The 21,396-nt window shown below is 50.3% G+C and overlaps 1 protein-coding gene across 1 annotated transcript in view; it reads left to right on the top strand.

The window, feature by feature from the left end:
- Nucleotides 1-4,710: 4,710 nt before the first annotated feature.
- The window catches only part of Bcor (BCL6 corepressor), a 125,609-nt gene continuing 108,923 nt past the window's right edge, over nt 4,711-21,396 (top strand). The window contains exon 1 of the mRNA XM_026782143.1: nt 4,711-4,866. The gene's annotated coding sequence lies outside the window, so the exon portion shown is untranslated. The remainder of the gene's footprint in view (nt 4,867-21,396) is intronic.

Here is a 21,396-nt window from a genome sequence, read left to right as displayed (position 1 = left end):
CACACACAGACACTTACACACTCACAGACACACACTCACACACACAGACACACTCACAGACACACTCACACACTCACACACACACTCACACACTCTCACGCACACAGACACACACAGACACTTACACACTCACAGACACACACAGACACTTACACACTCACAGACACACTCACACACACAGACACACTCACACACACACTCACACACACAGACACACACACACAGACACACTCACTCACACACACTCACACAGACACACTCACACACACAGACACACTCACTCACACACACACACACTCTCACGCACACAGACACACACAGACACTTACACACTCACAGACACACACAGACACACTCACAGACACACTCACACATACAGACACACTCACACACACAGACACACTCACTCACACACACACTCACACAGACACACACACTGGAATGTAAAAACAATTTAAGAGACTGGGGGAATTGGTGGTGGAGTCGAGGATATAGCTCAGTGTTAGAGTGCATACACAGTAAATATTGTAAATACATGACTTTTGTCCCCAGGACCAAAATGGAATAAAGAAGGGAGGAATTTATTACAGTGTTCTTATCCCTATCAGTGAATTTAAAAGAGAGAGAGAGAGAGATGAATTTGGAAAAAGGTTGAACTGTTTGTGTTCTTGAGAGTCAGATGTCAAGGCAGGAGAGCTGGAAGGATATGGTGGGCAGGACCATAGCCTGCAGCTCCTGCAAACAGGGACTGTGCCTCTTTGGCTCACCATTGTACACTCAGGCCTGGCACAGTTATCAACTAATAAATGCACACTAAATGAAGGAAGGATAAATGAAGAACTGGGGGGGGGGCATGTTGCATGTTAATAGAGAGCTCCCCTAACATTGATGGGGACTTGGGGTCCATCCTCAGCACTGAAAATAGAATAGATTTTAAAAATAGATTTAGTGCTGGAAATATGGCTCAGCAGTTAAGAGCACTGGCTGCTTGCTCTTGCTGAGGACCCGAGATTGATTCCCGGTACCCACGTGATGGCTTACAATTGCTGTAACTTTGGTTCCAGGGGATTGACCACTCTCTTCTGGCTTCTTATGACACCAGACATGTATGTGGTGTATAGACTTACATGCAGGCAAAACACCCATATGCATAAAATACAAATAAAGCATTTTTTTGAAACAGTGTTTCTTTGTGTATCGTCTCTGTCTCTGGTTGTCCTGAAACTTGATTTGTAGACCAGGCTGGCTTCAAACTCACAGAGATCCACCTATCTCTGCCTCCCGATTGCTGGGATTAAAGGTGTGCACTACCATACCCAGCTCAAATAATTTTTAATTTTTTTTTTTTGGTTTTTTGACACAGGGTTTCTTTGTGTAGCCTAGGCTATCCTAAAACTAGCTTTGCAAACCAAGAATAGTTCTGTAGTTCAAGCTCTGCCTGTCTCTGACTCCCAAGTCTGGGGCTAAAGGTGTTTGTCACAACTTTCCAGATTCAAATAAATCTTTTTTTAAAAAAATTAAATTTTAATTTTTTCATGTGTCTATGTGTCTTACTGCTTGTCTGTTGAGGGTATTCAAACACATGTGTGTGTGGAGGAGTGTTTAAACATGTGTGGGAATGTGGAAGACATCATGGGACATCGGTGTTCTTTCCAGCACTCTGCCAATTCCTCTAAGGTAAGGTCTCTTTCTGAACCTGGGGCTTTCATCTTTGCTAGGCTGGAAGGCAACAACGCCCTAGCTATCCTTCTAAATTTGTGGCGATCCCTGTTTTGCAATATGGCTGCTGGGATCTGAAATTCAGTCCTCATGATTGGGAAGCAAGTACTCTCCTGAGTCATCTTTTCTGCCATTTCGCGCCCTCCCCCCACAAGAACAGCAAAAGATTATAAAAGACTGAATGAGATATGCCCATAAATTTGCTGTCGGCTTTGTTCTCCTTCCTAATCAGAACCAAACTCAACAGCTCTAGAATCACCCATAGGACCTCTGGGATCCTGGTCCCTGGGAAATGATTTCCAAGTACTGCTGACTTTCCTTGATCCATGCCAGCGCCAGGTGTATACATCCCATAGTCCCATGCTCAAAGCCAGCAGAGGTTTCCTAGGTTCTGGAGCAGTAGAGCCATAGGAGTGCCGCCACCTTGCCTGGAGCTTTTCCCAACTCCTGCCTGACTTGGTTTGCTGGCCAAGTCAATGCCACTGTTTCCACAACATCACTTCCTCTGCAGCGTGAGAAAAGAGGAAGAAAACTGCCTCTGTGACTCTCTTCTTCCCCCAGGGAAAGCACAAAGCTGTTGGAAACAATCAAAGCAGCCCTGTGTGCAGAGCAGACTTTTGTCTGTGCAGTCAGGGGTTGCTGAGCCCGCGACTTCCTGCAGGGACATTCGGCAGCTTTGCAGATAAATAAACGCTCACATTCAGAATGACCAGCCTAGAACACTTTTATGAGCCTTTCTCCTCCTCAGGCTGTACACAGATAATAAATCAAATTAGCATCTCGAACCTCCGGTTCAGCGCTTGCCAGTGTCCTTTCCGCTCAAGGGATGAGTGTCTTTCCGATAGCCGCTTTCAACTACCATCAGCTGGTGAAGTCCTTGGACAATTTCAGGCCCTTCCAAGGCTGGATAGGCCTCAGACTGAGGTTATAGGGTTCTGTTGGCCATTCCAGAACAGACTGTAAAAGAGGCAGCCAGAACCCCAGCCTTTGGAATCCAGATTGGGTTGTAACTTAGAAAGAAAATACACATTTTCATTTCTCGGTCAATAATCATAGGAACATGAGCCAAAATAGACAACTGTCAGAAAGAGAGGGAGGGGTGGGAAGGGAGGGTGAGATGCAGAGGAGGAGGGAGGATTACAGTAATAATCAGAAACAGAGCAGGCATCTTTCCCATTCCCTGCTCTGATTCATACATGTTGCAGGATACTACTAAAGAAAGGAGAAGGTTTTCTTTCAGGTAACCAGACGTGAAATCTGCTCTTATTTCATAGCTTCCAGACTGTGGAACGGAAGGGTTAATTGCTTAGATTTAGGGGTGTGGTATGTTATAAAAATGCCTTCTACTGCACTGTTTAAATATGAGAATGTTTTGGAACTGCATCCTGTCTTGGGCCACCGGAAGGAACAGGAAAGCAAAGAGTACCCATGGCAGCTCTCCAGATCCCAGATGTCATCCCACTGACTAGCACTGCTGCACTGTCCATTAAAACTGGATGGCTGTCTTTCTGAAGATGTGACCTCGCAGCTGGTGCGGACTGCCACATGACCAAGCTGGGTAGTGTGCTTCTTAATCTACTAAAATAAAATAACCATAGGCTAGAGAGATGGCTCAGCAAGTACCAGCTCATCAGTATGAGGACCAGAGTGTGGTTCCCAGCACCTACACTAGAAGGCTCAGACATATCACTTCAGCACTGAGGGCACCAGCACTTGTGTGCCCATAAACACACACACACACATACAGAGAGACACACATACTCATAATTTAAGATAATAAAATAAATCTTAAAAACAAAAGAAACACATTGCAGAGAGAGTGGCAATTTATATCCATTGGTAATTCTAGCACCCAGAACAGTGAGGCAAGAGGGTTGTCATGAGTTCCAGCGCAGCCCAGGGCTACCGAGGGAGATGGCCTCATAAAACTAATATATAAAATAGCCACGAGACTGCAATATTTAAGTAGATTTCCCAGCTCCACCTATGAGAAGGGAAGTCAGTGAACCTTGATTGCTGGGTGTATCCTCCAGCTTTCTTACTAGGCCCAGAAATATCATCAGCTGTAGCTTTTCCTATATCTCAGCATGGAAAGTCGATACAGCAAAGTGTGTGTGTGTGTGTGTGTGTGTGCGCGCGCGCGCGCGCGCGCGTGCAGAAGTAGGCTGAGACCAAGCAGCAGTAACAATGAGAACGTGCCTTCAGTTGCTTGCCAGGATGATTGACCTGGGTAGAGGTCAGGTCAAAGGTAGGGATGAGAAGTTAATATATTTTTGAATAAAATTTCCTGTTACCTGGAAACATTCAACAACAAAAAAAATTTTTTTAAAGAAGGAAAAAAAAAAGGAAGGAAAAGAAAGATGGGGCGGGGGGGGGTGGTGGTGGTGCAGGTTTTATTCAACCAGGACAATCCTGTTAGGAAGAACAATGGTTAGTACTTTCTGTAAAATCACTTGCCATCAATGAGCTTGTCAATCGTTTGTTCAGACACCCATTCTCTCAATACTTAGTGTGCGCCTACAAAATGCTAAGAACAATGCTCCATGCAAATATAATAGGCATCGAGTGAACACTAACTTTCTAGATGAGTCTGGACTTTGGATAACAAGGTGACTGCTGCTACAGGCTGCTTAACCAACCTGGACTGGCTTGGTTCACATTCTCACGTTAACTTGGAGGTAACAGAACCAGCAGCATAACTACGTATTCTTTGTGCCTCAGTTTCCAGCTCTGCAAAGGAAGGCCCTAGCACAGAGCGTGAGAGTGAGGTCATCAGTATTACCACAGTCACCTCACCCCAGAACTCCCCGGTCCACTTGGTATTTCCGACGCAGCTAGCCAGGCCTTCTGCCGCTGACCCTGGAAATCGGGTCACAGTAAGACAAGGCGGGGTGTGCAGGACGCAGAGGGAGGGAGGGGTCCTATGCGCGCGGTCACTCGAGTTTCCCTAGAGCCTCCGGATAGTCTAAAAACTCACTTCGGAGGAAGGGAAAGAGAGTGAAGTGGCTCTTTCGATCTGAGACACCCCCTCCCGGAGACATCACCCCCTCCCCCCAGCCAGGCGTGGAGTGAAATCTTAGAAGCCGAGGCTGCTGGGTTCGAACGGAATGCCGGAGTCGGTGGAAGTCGGCGCTAGTCCACCCGAAGGTCAGTGAGTTGTTTTAAGTTCTCGTACCCGGAAGGGGGGGCAGGGAGGAGAGGACGCCAGGGCCCCAGAGACCCCGCGTCAGAGCAGAAATTGTTTGTGCTCCGGAACAGGCAGCTCAGCGGAAGCCGCGACGGGGGCGGGTCACGTGCGGCGGTGGCCGTGCAGCTGGCCGGGGAGCCCGGCTAAGACAAGGGCCCGGCCGGGCGTGGGTGGCGCGGGGCGGCGGCTTTTGCAGCCTAAGGTGGAAGCCGAGTAGTCGGGGCTCCAGGAGCTGGGGGAGCCCGGAGCTCGAGCTCGGGAGGCGTGCGCCTTAAAGGAGGGGTGCTGTGGGATCCGGGGCGCTCCGAGCTCCGCGTGCTGCGGCGCCGGGCAGGAGGAGAACGATGGCCGAGGGCAGTGTGAGGGCAGAGGGACGCCAGCGGGGCTCCCTCCTGGCAAGAGCCAGATCCACGCGGAGATTACGCGAATGTCTGAGACCCGAACAGGGAGGCGCTTCTCTTGCAGTCACCGGCCTTGTTTTCTTCTCTCTGGCAAATCCCGGAACGACCGGAACCGCCATCCTTGCCTGAGTCGCAGGGGCACCCCACTACGCTTGGGGGAGAGTGCGTCCTGCAGTGCTATCCCGGGGGAGGGCAACAGAAGTGGCTTAGCAAGATGTGAGCCGGTGTCGCGCACGAATTCACACACACACACCCCCGGAGAGAAGAGCCACCATGGGCCTCCTCAGGAGTATTTCGAGGTCGAGGAGGGGGGTGCTGGAGAGAAACCACCTGCACCACTCCGGTGGAGTGGGCCTCACATTTGCTCAAAGTGGCGCGAAAGACTCTTGCGTGGGAGGGTTAAGGACACAAACTTGGTCACCTGCCAGAACCCTTGGGAACTCTCCACTTTGATGTGGTCATCATTTGCCAATGACCTGGAATACGTTCCTCTTTCTAGAGGAGTCCACGAGGCTCAGGACTGAGACCTGGGAAGAGTGTAGTGGTGTGGGCTGGCCTGGGAAGAGAAAGCCACCCCCGGTCCTCTAGCGAAGGCACTGAACAGTTGTCTTGCAAAGTTTCCTGTACTCCTCCCCACACACCCCAGTTGAGGAAGGGTGGCTCTTCCGGAGGTGAAGGAGGAGAGAATAGCCTCTAAGCTGGGACTGTCGTGCTAGTTCCTTTAACTGTGACCCTGCAGGGACACCCGGGCCCCGGCGTGTTCGTGTTCCAGACGCTGCACTTCAGTTAGCTGCAGCGTCTGCTCATGGTAGCGGCAGCGGGTGCCAAGCAGAGTCCAGGGCGACAGGAGACGCCATTTGCAGCCCCCCTCCCCCGCAGGTTGGAGGGGGCGGGGGTGTCGCCCTCCGCAGAAGCGTATTTCTGGCAGTGACACTGATTAGATGCTGTGCCGCTACGTGCACGGAATCGGGGTGGGCCTTCATCACTCCTGTTCGCCACAGACTTTTCTGGTGGGAAAGTTGTGGGTTCCCCCACCCGCCCCTTTCGCCGCACAGCTGCTGTCCCCGAGGGCGGAATTAGGAGAGTGTGTTAGCTCAGCCGGGATGGGGGGGGGGGGGTATCTCGCCGGCCCGGAGGAGCCGCCGGGCCCGGGCCTCGAAAATCCAGCCCTGGCTTTGCGTCGAGCTGCCGAGTGAGGCGCTTACGCGCGCCCGGCCAGCCGAGGCCTGGTTTCCATCTGCCCCTTTTGCCTCCGTGTTAAGTTCGCCGGGGAAAACCCAACGATCCGTGCAAAGCCCCTCGGAGGAGCGCTACCCCCACCCCAGCCTGATCCTGACCGATGGAAAAAATGACAGTATAGGTCAGAACTGGCTGCCTGGGAGTATTAATGTGGCTGCCTCTGTTCCCGGTGCTACAGGAGGATGGGCGCCTCGCCAGGAAACCGCCAAGGGAGGAGCCATGAGGGCTGCCTGCCCCTCTTGAGGCCAGAAAACGTGGATTCTCAAAGGAACCAAACAAATGTAGTCAGACAGCCACGGGAATGTATCCCAGTTAAATACGGATTCACAGTGTATATTTCAAGCGCCATCCCCTCCCCCACAATCAAACACACTGAGTCTGTAAAAATAGGATGATAACAGGTTAATCTGTAGAGGAGAATCTTACTGTACTACTGTCTACTTATGAATCGTGTCTTCTGGAGGGTCTGAGATGAACCCCATTGTCTTGGTATGGTCAAGACAGAGGAGTCCCCGTTGAGCTTCACCTTCGAGAACCTTTAATTAATAGAACTCAAAGGGAATATTTTAGGTATAGTTTCTACTTGAGGCTGCTTACTCTTCCTTGCGTACGCCTGCCTCGGGTTGTTTGTACTTCGCTTTTCCACCCCACTCTTGTGGGTTTACTCTTGCCTTTCTTTTCCTGCTGACGTGCTGCAGGGTGCGGGCAGGAGGAGGCCACCGAGCTGTGCTGCTGCTGCTGCCGCTGCCGCCCTCGGACTCTCGCGCACCACGCGGCCTCGGAGGAGGGGAAATGTGAACTCTCCGGGTGGCGCTCGAGAACTGGGATTCTGATTTGGGTCTGAGAAACTGTTTCCGAGAGAGAGGCAGGTCGGCCAGGGTTTGTAGGGGATTGGAGAGAGTACAGGGGCAAGCACCAGAGGTGACCCAAGCTCTCAGGAGCAAACCTTAGAGGTGTCTGTGTTCTTTGTCTTTCTCTGGGCTGGCCGCTCAGAGAAAGCTCGGATAGAATCTGCTAGGAGTCCAGCCCATCGCCGGCACTTTTAAGTGAGTAGCCACGTATGAGAAATGCCTTGTCTTCTAAAAGAGAAAAAGCAACCTATGTTATGAGTTATAGTTGACCCGTCAGGCCCTTCTTTGCCACTGGCACACATCTCCATATCGTGCCAGGCATAGATAGTAAGGAGATTCTTTTTTTAATTATTTATTTATTATATATACACTTTCCAGGATACAGTGCCAGATCTCATTACAGATGGTTGTGAGGCACCATGTGGTTGCTGGGAATTGAACTCAGGACCTCTGGAAGAGCAGCTAGTGCTCTTAACCTCTGAGCCATCTCTCCAGCTCCCAGTAAGGAGATTTTTAAACAGGATTCTGGCCAATCCTGTTCACATAAGCAGTACTTACATTTGGGTGTCAGTAAAATGTGAACCAGCAATGTCAGGATACTTGAACTTAACCCAACTCTCCAGGAACAAGGTAGCCTGGAATCATCAAAAAAGGTGGCTGCAGAAGAGTATTTTGGAAAATCTGTATTGCATCCCCTAAGATTGCTGGGAGAGTGTGGCTATGATGTCTGATCCATGACATTAATCCAAACTAAATGAACGCCATTAAAGCACATTCTCACAAGGCATGGAGGCTCCTCCTTGCAATCCTAGCACTTAGAATGTTGAGGCAGAGGATTGTCTTGAACTCCAGGCCCACCTACCTGGGACGCAGAGACCCTGAGGGGAGTAGAGGGTGGGCTCTCTTCCGCACCGCACCCAAAACAGGCCTTTAAGGACAAAGGGTTAAGAGAGAGTGTGAGGACTTTTTGCATTAACTTTTCTGGGGACTGCCTGGCAGTGGTGGCGCCCGCCTTTCATCCCAGCACTCCCAGCGCTCAGAAGGCAGATGCAGGTGGATCTCTGAGTTTGAGGCCAGAGCGAATTCCAGGACAGCCAGGGATACATAAAGAAACCCTATCCCACAAAACAAAAGCAAAAACTTTTCTGGTAACAGCAACAATGCTCTCTTTCCACTTTGCCTGATGATGCCTCTGAATAGACCTGGGGGACTCTAACGAAGAGGTGCCCCCTCCCAGTAAAGGACTACCAAATCCTAACGGCTAGCTCCTGTGGCAGGCACTGCAGTGGCCTAAGCATTTATTTGTAAAAGCAGATTCTCTTCGAAACAACTCTATTATGAGGTGACACTAAGACTGCTTCCCTTGCCCCACAGGTTGAAGACACTGAGGTCCAGAATTGTTAAATAGCTTGCCCAAAGCCCCAACGTTTGGAGTAGACCCTGAACTGACCAGAAAGAGGGCTGTGTTGCTTCGCCCACAGCGTAGTCTATGTGATTTATTTAAGGGGGTGTTTCAAAGGGACTGGCTGGACACTTTCAAAAGAAAATGTGGCTTGAGAAGCCCCACAGTTTGGGCTATTTTACAACTTCAGATACGGGGAACAGAATCTACCGTGACTCTGTAGCACAGAAAGGGCCAAGGAAGGCAGGGCAAAGGCCCCTAGCCCACCTAGCCACACAGCATCCGGCGGTCACGTCCGCCGGAGGTGACTAGGGCCTGAGAGGAGCAGATTGCCTAGGAACTCCTTATCACTCATCGTCAGTGGTCCTGGGCGGCTGAGCTAAACGGCTGCCCGCGGTGGTGGCTGGTTCGTGCAGGTCCCCTGGCTCCAGGCTTGCCCCTAGGATCCTTTCGTGGATCTGGCTAGATGCATAGTGGCGCCTCCCCAAGCTCCCTGTTTCTCTCCACTGGAGGCGCCAGTCCTGGGCTAAATTCCATTGCCTGGAGCTAGAGAGCCCAGACCATCATTCCAGGTCTGGACAGCTGGTTCTGGTCGTTAGCATTTAACCCAGGCGGGTTTACCACTAGTTCCCTAGGACCCACCCCCACCCTACCCCCACTCCCGCGCGAGCACACAAACACGCTTTCCAAGCTCCGGACCTTCACTTTCCCTTCCTCTTCCTGGCTCGCTCTGGTGCTTCGAAAGCTCGCGGCGATTGTTTGCTTCGCAGAGTCCAGGTGGGGGAGGCTGTGCTGCCCTTCCCCCAGCCCGCAAATGTGAATACGCCGCTCAAGCCTGGGGCGCGCTGCCAGGCCTGTGGATCCCCTTGTCCCCCGAGAAGTGGCAGCTGCTGGCGAAGATCTATTCTATCCGTGCTACGGAGTGACCCTGGAGTAAAAATAGACCTGTGCCTGAATTAGGGGGATGGGGGAGTAAATCCCACCTCCCACGAAGGTAGTAGGTCTGTCCTGCACTTTATGTTGACCACAGTGTGACATTCCTACGTGCCCAGTGTAGCTGAGTGGCCTAGGAGGACTTGGGGGCTTAGCGGTTTAGGGAGCCTAGGGGAGATCGTTCGGGCAAGGGAGAGTGCAGCAGCCCTTGCGCCTCAAGGCAGAACACCTTTCCTGGAGCCTTGAAACCCAGGGGATCCGCTGCCATCTTCGCACGACTAGTAGCGAGCGAGACGCTGGTGATTGTTTCTTTCAGGCCCCTTCAGGGTGGTGGCTCTCTTGCTTTCCACAGGGCTAGAAGGATAACACCGGGGCGGGGGTGGGGGACATGGACACGAGGACGACGGCTCACACCACTGCGCTCTGGAGTTTCCTCACCAAGTTCAGTGTTGGCCTAGAGTGTGCCCCCCTTTTCCGTCCCAGCCCACACCTCCTCGCTGGGGCTTGAGGGCCTCTGTCTCCATCTTTGTTGGCTCAAATGTCGAGTTTCATGGGGAGGAGGCATATATTGCCAAAGCCATCAAACCCCTCCTCCACTCCTATAGGGATAAACCTAAACATAGGATTCCCACACCCACACCCCGGACTAATCCTTCCTCGCCTCTTGGGATTAACTGGACTCACAGGTCCATAAAACACTTCCGGAGGGGCCAGAGGGTCTGTCTGCAGAAATACTTTAAAATAGTTCTCGGTGGCCGAGAGGCAGAATTGGCTGGGGGGGGGGGGGAGTGAAAAAACAGACAATTTGTGATTTTTTTCTCTTTTCTTTCTTTCTTTCTTTCTTTTTTTTTTTTTTTTGGCTGTGAAGGAAGGGCACCACCTCAAGTGGGGAAAAGCTAGGCAAATTCCAAATTCCAGAAACCTTGTAGCATTTTACCAAAATGACACTGACACGGGCTATGATGATTAATGGACAGGAGTGGGGGTTCCACCTGGCCTCTGACCTCGTTTCTATGATGAAGACAAACACTCGGAAACTTGAGGGCTGGTAGAGGCAGCCTTCTCACCTGTAAAATGGGAGTATTAACACTTCCTCTGTCGCCTTAGGTAGGTTGAAGAAGATGGAAGTGTTAGAGTTCTTTGCAAACGCACCTTGGGCTGTCCAGTTCACGGTGTTCAGTGTGTTCTCTCCCGCACATGGCAAAACCAGTCTTTGTGTGACCTGCCCCCAGATCCCTGCAAGACTGGAAGAGACAGTGCGGCCAAAAAGCGCCTTCATACTGACCCCCTTTTTCATTTACACTGCTTCAAATTAAGTTTCTGAAGAACGGGAGAATCTTTGGAATGTTCTAGGAAAATTCCCCATTAAAATTTGAGGTTAATGAGAACGAAAAGAGTCCTTTAAAATGGATTAAACCACATTTTAAGACGAAGACCGGAAGAATATAAATTCAAAGTAGCTTCCTGGCCTTGTCCCCTAATGTGGGTCTGGAGAGCAGATGCCGGTGGATAGCCCACCCACCCACCACACACACACACACACACACACACACACACACACACACACACACACACACACAGGGCCCCGGAAGTAGGGCCTGACAGATTTGAACAACTAACTGTAGGTGATTTAGGGATGTATGCTGGGTGAAGACCAGGAAGCAAGGCGATGACTTACTTAAAATTAATATGAAAAGAAAGACTTAGGCCTGCTTCTGTTTCCTGGAGGCCTAGAGCTACTAAAACTGAGGTGACGGGTGCCCTGTAATCTTACCCGGAAGGGTTTAAGTAACCTGTCTGGCCCGGTGTGGTGGCCAGGTGCACAGGGGATGAAGACCCAGGATGAGCATTTGGCGCGGTGATGGTAGGAGTGGTATGGTGGAGACACTCGGGTTGGCTCCACAGGATGTCCCTTTCCTGGCTCCGCGACCTCTGGCCGGGGCTAACCAGCCTCCACCTCACTGTCCACCTCACTGTCCTTCGCCCTAAGCCCTTCCCTCCCAGACGCCCCAGCTGGATCCCCAGGCCTTCGCTGCCTGGCAGTCTCGGCTCTTCCCATTCGTGATTCATTTAGCAGCGGTTCAGAAAGCCTGTTTACCTCGGCAGTCTTGGGCGACTCGATCTGCGTAAAAAGCCCCTACTCCAGAGGCGACCAGTAGGGGGGGATTGTCTTATAGATTATTTTTCCTCCTGGTTTTTGTTTTGTTTTGTGTTTTTTAAACCAGAAGGCGAGGTTGGAGAGGGGGTGGGGTGGCGTGTTGCTGCTGTTTTCGAAAACACTGTATTTGAAAGAGAAACAAAAGCCGTTTAGGAGGTAGCAAGGCTGCTTTTACATATAAAAAGTGCAGCGAGTACCTACGGCCCCCAGCAGCGATAAACTAAACGCTCGGCGGATTTCGACAATTAGCAGTTAATCTGTTATCTGCGGTCACCAAACAAGTCTTAAGGCTGTGAGGATACTGAATTCCTGTTCCAATTGAGCCGGGGTCTGTTGGGCACATCCGATGCCCATAGTTTCTCCCTGTGCAAATCCGTTTCTCAGGCTGGGGCACTGATTTGAGCCACGTTAGATTTTCTGGGGCAGCCAGAGATCTGCCTGCATCGCGGTTCGGAGTCTGGCCTTGTTTGTTTGATTCAGAATTGTCCAAAGTGGCTTCACCCCCTAGTTTCTCAGGCTTCTGAATTTTGCATGTAGTAGACCCCCCAAAATTAGCAATGAACGGTAGAAACTAAAGTGAATCTCTCGGCCTGTAAGGCAGACTGATTACACAGCCTCGTCCTGGGAAGCCCATTCGGGTGCCCAGACCTCCCCCAGGGCCGCTGCAGTCTGCGTTCATCTTCGGCCTCCGCGGGCCAGGGCGGGCGGGGTAGGCCAGAAGGCTCTAAGCGCCTGGAGCCTGCACGATGATAAATATTGCGCAGACAGCCCATAAATAATTTGCATTATGTTCAGCTGACAACGCAGGGCGATTAATTTTAATAGCTACATATTTGCCTGGGCTGCTGCTTTCGTAGGCCCGGTAATGAAAGGCGAGAGGCCGCCCTGGCTCTGTGCTCCTGGTCCCGGAAGGCAGCAGGGAGGAACGGGAAGAAGGCCCGCTGCCGTTTCTCCTCCAGGCAGTCCCGAGGGATCCCCGGTCCCTGGGTCCCCCCTCTGCGCAGTGTAGAAGTGGGGTACGCTCGGCCCGAGCAACCCCGAGGCCTCAAGCAACAGGAGCCACCATAATGACACTGCAATTTGTCTGGGTGGGGAGAGCCACTTGTGGACAGGGAGACCCTACCGGGGCTATGAGCCCCACCCAGACCAAACCCGGAGTGAATTCGGGAGGATACAGCACAGTCTACTTTGATCGCCAGAGGAAGTGCTGATGTTCTCCAATGCCCATTCGACAGTGGGCCGTAGGCTTGGCGGGGTCTCTGCCGACCGCTGGGCACGGGCAAGGGGTAAAACAATGCTGTGGTGTTCGGGTATCCTGTCCCCTCTTGTTTGGTTCATTTTTGCCCATCCCGCACCCCGAGGGAAGCCCTCCTCCCCACTGCTCCGGGTTGCAAAGCGCGGCCCATCTAAAGGATGGAAGAAAGGGTCCCGAGCAGCTCTTTAAAAGAGGGGGCGGGGAGGAAGGACACAGCACTACAGCACAGCGGCTGCCGCGGTCCTGCCGTGGCCCGCTGCGTGCGGGTGCGTGTCTATGTGTGCGTTGCGGTGACAAAGCCCCGCTGCCGACAGCAAGCTCCAGGCTGCTAGAGCGTGGATGGGGGAGGGGAAGAGAAAGTAGTGGGGGTGGAACCCTCGCTCGCGTAGGTAGCCGGGAACCAAATCTTCTTCTGGAGAAAGAGTTCATTCATGAGCTACAGGAGTCTCCCGGGCTCGGCCAGGTGGAGCAGGCTGAAGCCAGCACCTGTGTGTTTGCCTCTTTGGAAACAAGCAAGCGCATCGATCATTACCATATTTTAATTGCCTTTCTCAAAGGTCATCTCTAATTATGGGTTGCGTGGAGGGCTGGCTAAGGGGTCTGCAACCCTTTAGAGTGTGTGTGTGTGTGTGTGTGCGCGCGCGCGCGCTCGCGTGTCCTCTGAGACAATGCTCCTAGCTCTGATGGAAATGCCATTCCGAGGGTGTCCACGAGCGCCTGCAAGACGGTCACGAAGTGCTGGATCCACGCAGACCTGGCTGCGTGCACAATAAAAGCTGAGCAGGCGGCAGAGGGCCGTGCAGCCCCACGGGTTTTCTTTTTAGAAACGGTGGTGCGAAGAGACTTGACAATAATAACACGCAGCAGGATTAAATCAGGGCGGGAAGGAGAAAATGCATTTTCGTTTCTAGGACTGAAGACTGTGTTTAACCCATCCGGTCCCCCAAGAGCTTTTTTTTATGCTCACATAGAGACAGGTGCGGAACACATAGCGGCTTGGGACAATCCAGTTTTCATATTAATCTCTTTCCTTTTTTGAGCATAATTGTCAATTAAAGTTTATGCTTTTGTTTTTTGGGAAATTATGGCAGGCTAGCTCAGAAGAAGAAATAACGTTGGGGTGGGTTTTTCTTTTAAACTTTTGGAAAGTGCGTTTTTCCTTAGGATGTTTTCTCCCTACTTCCCCCTTTCTTCTTTTTAAATCTCCTTCAGAAATTCTTGAGGGGAAAGGCTGTATTCAGAGGGAGAGTAACACTGTGGGGAGAAAGCAGTAAAGAGGTGTTGGGGAGAGGTGGGCCACAGCCATACTGAACTTGACTTTCTCAAAAGAGCCTGGCAGCCCTGAGCCACTAGGCTATTTCTGGGATGGAGCCAGGGCCTTGGAGAGTTGGAGGGTCTTGACTGCCTCTGCTTCCTGCCTGCCCCCACACCTGGCCTCCTGGCCCCACTAGCAGCCAGCTCTCCTGGGAGGAAGGTAGGCCCAGATGACTGGTCTAAAGCCCCAGAGACCGCCTGGCTTTCTCCTCCCCTGTAATCATAACCAGATGCACTTAAACGCCTTTCATCAGAGGAAGCCCGAAGCCCTTTAACAGGCTGCAATGAAAGCCATGGGAGGGCCTATCAGCCTGCCTGGTGTTGGGGGCCCCTGAGCCCATTTCTCAACCAAATCAGCCCAGGGTTGTTAGGTTCTTTGGTACCTTCGAGGCCAAGAAATTTTACCCAGTCAAGGCAGTTGGGGTGCCAGGATGGCTGCTGGGTGTGTGGATGCAGTCCCTATAGAAACAGGCATAGGAGGGAAGGCAGCAGCTAGTCCTAAAGGAAGGACCAGGTGGAAGAGGGTTAGGGAGAAAGATGGAAATATTTAGGATAGTATCCCTTGTGCCACTGTAATCTGTGTCCCTTATTTAACTCCAGATTCACAAGGGCAGCAACTGTTTTATCTGTAAACCCTGGCACAGAGTAAGCCATTCAAATGTGTGGACGATAACAGCTATGGTGGAAAAGCTCTGGAACAAGATATTTCTGGAACATAGTAGTTCTGCTCCAACAGCGTTTAATCCCCCAGGACCTCAGTTTCCTCATCTGTAAAATGGGCACAAGAATGCCTCTGTGCATGAAGTTCGGAAAAGATCAGATGAAGTAATTGCACAGAAGTTCCAGGGAGATCATAATAAACTTTCAGTAAATATCCTGCCCTTGTTTTTGAAGAAGGAGAGGGAGGATTGGGACTGAGTGTTTGGAAAGCTGTGTGTGTTGTAGCTCCTAGCTGAGTTTATGTCTTACTGGCTTGGGGTTTGAACTAGAAGAAAGAATTGCATCTAGGACTGTTGGTGGTTTAGCGGTGAGTGTCCTGGTGCCCACTCTTGGGTTGGGGAGAGTTGTTTTGTACCTAGCACCACTAAAAATGAAGGAGGAAAAAGAGGGGGAGAGGCGGAGGACATAGTTAGGAGGAAGAGGAGAAGGAAGAGGAATTGCTTCCAAATGTGCATTTACCGAGTAGGATGGCTCATGACGCGATCTCAGTACTGCAGGAGCTAGCCTGGGTTAGCTAGTGAGCTCCAGGTGGGGTGCAGTGCGGTTTAGAGCTACATGCAGGCCAGGTGGCCTCAAAGCTGTGAACAATTGGGAGGAGCCTTTCCAGCCCTAGGTCTCCTGACCTGAGGCTAGGCAGCCAGAGAAGAGTGGCCAGCCTCTGTAGTAGAGTAAGGAGTAGTACTCTTTAGCCTTGACCTCTGCCTGTCCATCCTGGTTGTTTTTTACCTTTGAGGCTTCCATCCACTAGCCTTAGGCAGGGGAAGGGTGGGTGTTGTCTGCCTCTCCTTACTGCTGCTCCGAATTCTAACCTGTACCAAAGGTATCCTTCCCCCCCCCCAGCCTTTATCTTCCCCCACCCTATCCCCATCAAACACCCACAATTCGGTCATTTTTCCTCCTTTGCATTGTAGGTTGTATTGCTTGCAGCATTGGGGATCAAAGCCCAGTGTCTTGTGAATGCCTGACAAGAGCCTGCCCTCCCTTGTAGTGATGGGGATCCAACTTTATGCATGTTGGGCAAATGCTCTATCTATCGCTGAGCTCCATCCCCAGCACTTGCTTGAGTGCCCCTCCCATTTTCTCGTGTTTGTGTGTGTACTGCCCTTCCACCTTATTCACGGAGCAGGGACTCTTAATCAAACCCAGAACCTGCAGACATGGCTAGTCTCACTAGCCAGATTGTTTGGTCTCCTCCTTAGGAGGCTAGAATTAAAGGCTAGGATTATAGGTGGGCCTGCGGGCCCACTGGGCATTTCTGTAGGTTCTGGGGATCTGAACTCCAGTCCTCAACAGTTGGATGATGCCGTCTCCCTCGCGTCCACCCTCCACCCCCAATGAAAAGATCTTTCTTTGGTAGCCCACATTGGTCTTGAACTCCTGGCCTTAAGGGATCCTCCTACCTCAGCCTCCTGAGTCAGCTGGCTCTTGTTCTTTGCTGCTCTGCTCGTGGTATTGGCAGGGGTGGGGGTGGGGTGGGGTGGAGAAGGCATTCCCCTTTTCAGCCTTTTACACTTTGGATCTTGTAGTCCCCTACTCAGATCTTTCCCAGGAGGACAGACTGAAGACCAAGGTCAGTGGGTCTCCTGCTTGGGGAAAGGGTGAGGAGCAGAGTCCCCTTGGGGTGATTCAACTGGAGGGCCTAGCCTGGTCAGCAGAAACTCATTTCACTGGGGTGTGGTCAAGGGATTAAAAAGCATCCATTTGTAGGATCAAGGAAGGAAATAGTGGAAGCTGCCTCTGCCACTCCCTTTCTTCTCAGAAATGGAGAGATCGGAGTCTCCATCCACCAGAAGATAAGAGAAATGTGGGGGCGGAAGAGAGTGGGTGGAAAAGGCAAAGCCGCTGAGGGGCAGCCAGTGGAGGTGAGGCCAGTGGAGGTGAGGCCAGTGGAGGTGAGGCCAGTGGAGGTGAGGCCAGTGGAGGTGAGGCCAGTGGAGGTGAGGAGGGAACCGCAGCGTCTTGGAGGACCTCCTTCACAGGGAGAGGGAACGGGAAGTGAACTCTCAGGAAGACATAGGTCAGTATTCTCCAGGGGTTTTGTGACTATCACAGTGTTGTAAGCTGGCTGAGATGGCCTATGCCTGTCATCTCGGCACTTGGGAGGCACAAGCAGGAATTTTGTCAATTAATTTGTTTGACTCTAGCCAAGGCCACATATTGAGACTATCTCAAAGCAAGAAAAAAAAGCCACAGTTTAAGAAACACATTTAAAAAACATTTAAGAGTTTTTTCTGTACATGTATTATCTGTGCAGCATGGGAATGCCTCGTGCCCGCATAGGCCAGAAGAAGGTGTCAGACCCCCTAGAATCAGAGTTAGGGATTGCTGTTAGCTATCCTGTGGGTATTGGGAATCAAACTTGGATCTTTGGAAAGAGTAACCAGTGCTTTTAATTTCTGAGCACCCCCCCATCTAGAGACACACACACACACACACACACACACACACACACGTTTGGCTGGGTGATGATGGTGTTTAGACAGGGACTCCCTATGTAGCGCTGGCTGTCCTGGAACACGCTAAGTAGACCACCAGGCTGGCCTCAAATTAACAGAGATCCACCTGCCTCTTGAGTGCTGGGATTAAAGGTGTGTGCCACCACTGCCTGTTCTAAAATTACAGTGTGTGTGTGTGTGTGTGTGTGTGTGTGTGTGTGTGTGTGTGCTCGCGCGCACGTGTGTGCGTCTTCTACCATATTGGTCGAGAGGATGAAACTCAGGTCCTCAGGTTAGGTGGCAGGTCCCTCCTCCAGAGATTTAGCAAGGTGCTGGGAAACCGATGCCGTGTGCAGCAGCCGGCTGCAGGGAATGTTCTGAATACAGAAGCAGTTTCATTCCACTCACCGATTTGGTAGCTCGGAAATTTGATGGAGAGACTCCACAGTTTGGAAGGTGGAGGGGGAATTATGTTGGGGCATCCTCACCCTACTTATGTCTGGCTGTTAAATGAACCCTGACCTTCACTCCATAGCAAAAGCTCAAGACTCCCCTTGTGGCCTGGGCTTCCTCACTGGTGGCTGGAGTGGTAGGAGAGAATTCCCGAGCAGCGCCTTGGGTACTAAGAACAAGTGTTCCAGCAAATGAGTACTAAGAACAAGTACTCCGGCAAATAAGGCTGAGACTTGACCTGCCCTCAGAAGCCATGCTGTGTTGCTTGTGTCACACGAAACATCAAGGGGAAGGGACATAAATAATACCCTTTAGGAAGAGTGGCAAAGAACTTGTGGCCATGGGGAAGGGGAACCCCATAGCAGGCACTCTTAAGAGCTTAGCTTGATCAGCAGGGGCTCTAAACAGAACAGTCTATGTTCTGATAGACACTGATACACAGGGGCAGGGGGAGGCAAAGAGCTAAAATTAGGTCAGGGTGGAAGAAATGCAGCTATAAGGCAAATATGGATTTTATGAAAAATAGAAAATATCAAAAGACAGCTCTCTCTGTGAGCTTGTCAAGTGTAGGAAGGACTGAGGAAGAATTGAGTGGTAGGTCAGACAGCGTCTTGGCATTTCAGTATTGAAAGGTAACTAGGTAAGGGATGAGACTGCCCATGTCTACTGCTATCTTTCACCTGCCATTTGGGGTGCGATGTGCAGCCATTCTCCATTGTTTCAGGCCACATTGTCACTATTGCCTTACAAATAATGCCACACCCCAGTATACAGATATCTTTATGGTACAAAGCTAGGAATATAGTCAACACATTTCCTAAAGTAAGTATGGAGAAAAAAAGAATAAGAAATTATTTGCATACTTGATGTTTGTGCCCCCACCCCCGGTGTGGTTTTAAATACCCAGCATGGATAGTATTGTGACTGAAAGGGGCTGGGTACATCTCCAGGGCCCCAGGTTCCCATTATCCTTGTCTCTAACCCCTGAATGGAGAGTTTGACTTCTAATTTCATGCTAGGAGTTTCACAGGCAGCATAATTGTATTTGCCTCTGCCTTTGATCTGCTATTTCATTGTGACTCTGACTAGGGGACAGAGATAAAAATGTGGTGGAAAAACATGATTTTGTCTGGCTTTGGAATTTGTGCTTATTATTTTCCCTAGCACCCCTAAGATGACACACCTCCAAATCTGAAATCTAAATCATTTCCCCCATTTTTGAACACCCAAAAGATCCCCCAGGGATGCTTTCCCATTCTTTAGTGGAAATACCATCAAGAATTTTTTTTATGTGTTTGGATGTTTTGCCTGCATGTATGTTTGTGTGCCATGTGAATGCCTGGTACCTGTGGAAGCCAGAAGAGGGCATTGGAGCCCCTGGAACTGGAATTACAGATGGTTGTGAATGGTCCTATGCACTGGTGCTGTAGGAATTGAACCCAGGCCCTCTAGAAGAGTAGCCAGTGCTCTTTACCACTGAGCCATCTTTCTAGCCCTGATAAAGATATCATTTTCAGCAAGGATTTGGGGGGCCCTTTGCTGCTCATGTTCTAGATTTCAATGGAAGCTAAAATCCCTACTGAGTAGAGAAGCCATATGGCTTTTGTTGTGCTCACCACTATGGATCTGGTTTTCTACAGTTCCCTTAGGATGACTAGGGTTTGCTGGATTAGTTCTTATGCTAGAAACCAAAGGAACTCACATTCAGCAGGAACCTTATGGATGAGAACTAAGCAACACTTGGGGGGGGGGGTAGCCCCTGAAATGGCTGACTTCAGGCAGGGTCACTCTATCAGGTTGTGTAGTTTGTCTGCTGCGCAAAGATTCCTAGCCAAGACAGAGAGTGATAGCTGTAATTCAGACTCAGGGGGACATTTTTCTAATTCTAACAAAATTACCAGATAGGTTAGTGACTCAGGGCAAAAGGAGAAACCCACTCTACCTCTGATCAAGAAGAAAAGAGAAGGTGACATACGGTAGGACATCCTAGGAATGTAGCAGATCAGCCTAAGACTACAAGCCAAACCAATATTGGCCAGCTCCTTGGTGCAGTAGGCCCTGCACTTGATCTCTGTTTGATCACATCTCATCTGCAGACTTTAGCGTTCTTAAGTTATTGGGACCATTTTAGTCTTAGGGCGGGTGTATGTGTCTCTGTGTGTGTATGGCAAAGATAGGTATATTACTGTACCTAGGTATCTTGTTTAGAAAGTAAGGTTCTGGGTACTTTGGGGGTGAGACAGATAGTTTCTTTGGTTTGGAATATGTAGCCTTTAATGTGTGCTGCTAATGACAGACCTTTGTGTACTTTGCATAAGTGTCTGAGTATAAGACCTTACAAGGTGGTATAATAGAGTTTGACATCCTTATAAACTCCCTGTAACCCACAAGCTGCACTCAGGAGCTGAAGTAGCTTAGTGAATGCCAGTCTAGCCTGTGCGAGGCACTAGTTTGGGCCCCAGAAACTGCACCACAAACAAATGAGCACAACTTTAAAATGAAAGTATTCAGACAATAGATCCATAACCGTGTCTCTCCAGAGAAAGACAAATTTAATTTTAAGTGCCTATTCTGCCCTTATAACCAGGAATCCATAGACCAGGAACAGAAAGTTCATCCACCATCTTCATGGGTTTCCTGAGTGTGTGTGTCCTTTTGGCCTCTCCCTGAACCCCCTCTGTGCTGAGGACGGTACCCAGGGCTTCTTGTGTGCTAGGCAAGTTCTCTGCCTGCCTCTTTTTATGTCATGGACAACCCCCACCCCAGGACTTTGGGCAAGTTGAGTGTGGTATGTTGAAAGGTCATCAGTTAGACCATGGTGACTGGGAATTCTCAAACTTTTACTTTTCTAAATACTTAGGCTTGGTCTTTCCCATTTCAAGTTTTTGTTTTGTTTGTTTTGTTTTTTTTTTTTTCTCAAATAGAAGCTCATGTAGCCCAGCTTCAAAGTCCTACACAACCAAGGATAACTTTGAACTTCTGATCCTCCTGGCTCTACCTCATCAGAGGTAGGATTACAGCATGTACCTGTACATGCAGGACCTGTTTTATGATATGCTGGGGATTGAACCCAAGGCTTCATGAATGCTAAGCAAGAACTTTACCAATGAAATTTCCTCCCTGGATTGGGCATGATTTTGGTTTTTGCCAGGGCCTCATATATCCTAGGCTGATCTTGAACTTCTGGTTCGCCCACCTCATTCTCCCAAGTTTTTATTCAACTTTAAAAAAATTAAAAAAAATAGCCGGGCGGTGGTGGCGCACGCCTTTAATCCCAGCACTCGGGAGGCAGAGGCAGGCGGATCTCTGTGAGTTCGAGACCAGCCTGG

Source organism: Microtus ochrogaster, chromosome 10, assembly GCF_000317375.1.
Source record: "Microtus ochrogaster isolate Prairie Vole_2 chromosome 10, MicOch1.0, whole genome shotgun sequence".
Taxonomy (NCBI): domain Eukaryota; kingdom Metazoa; phylum Chordata; class Mammalia; order Rodentia; family Cricetidae; genus Microtus; species Microtus ochrogaster.
This window is presented reverse-complemented; position numbering and strand designations above follow the sequence as displayed.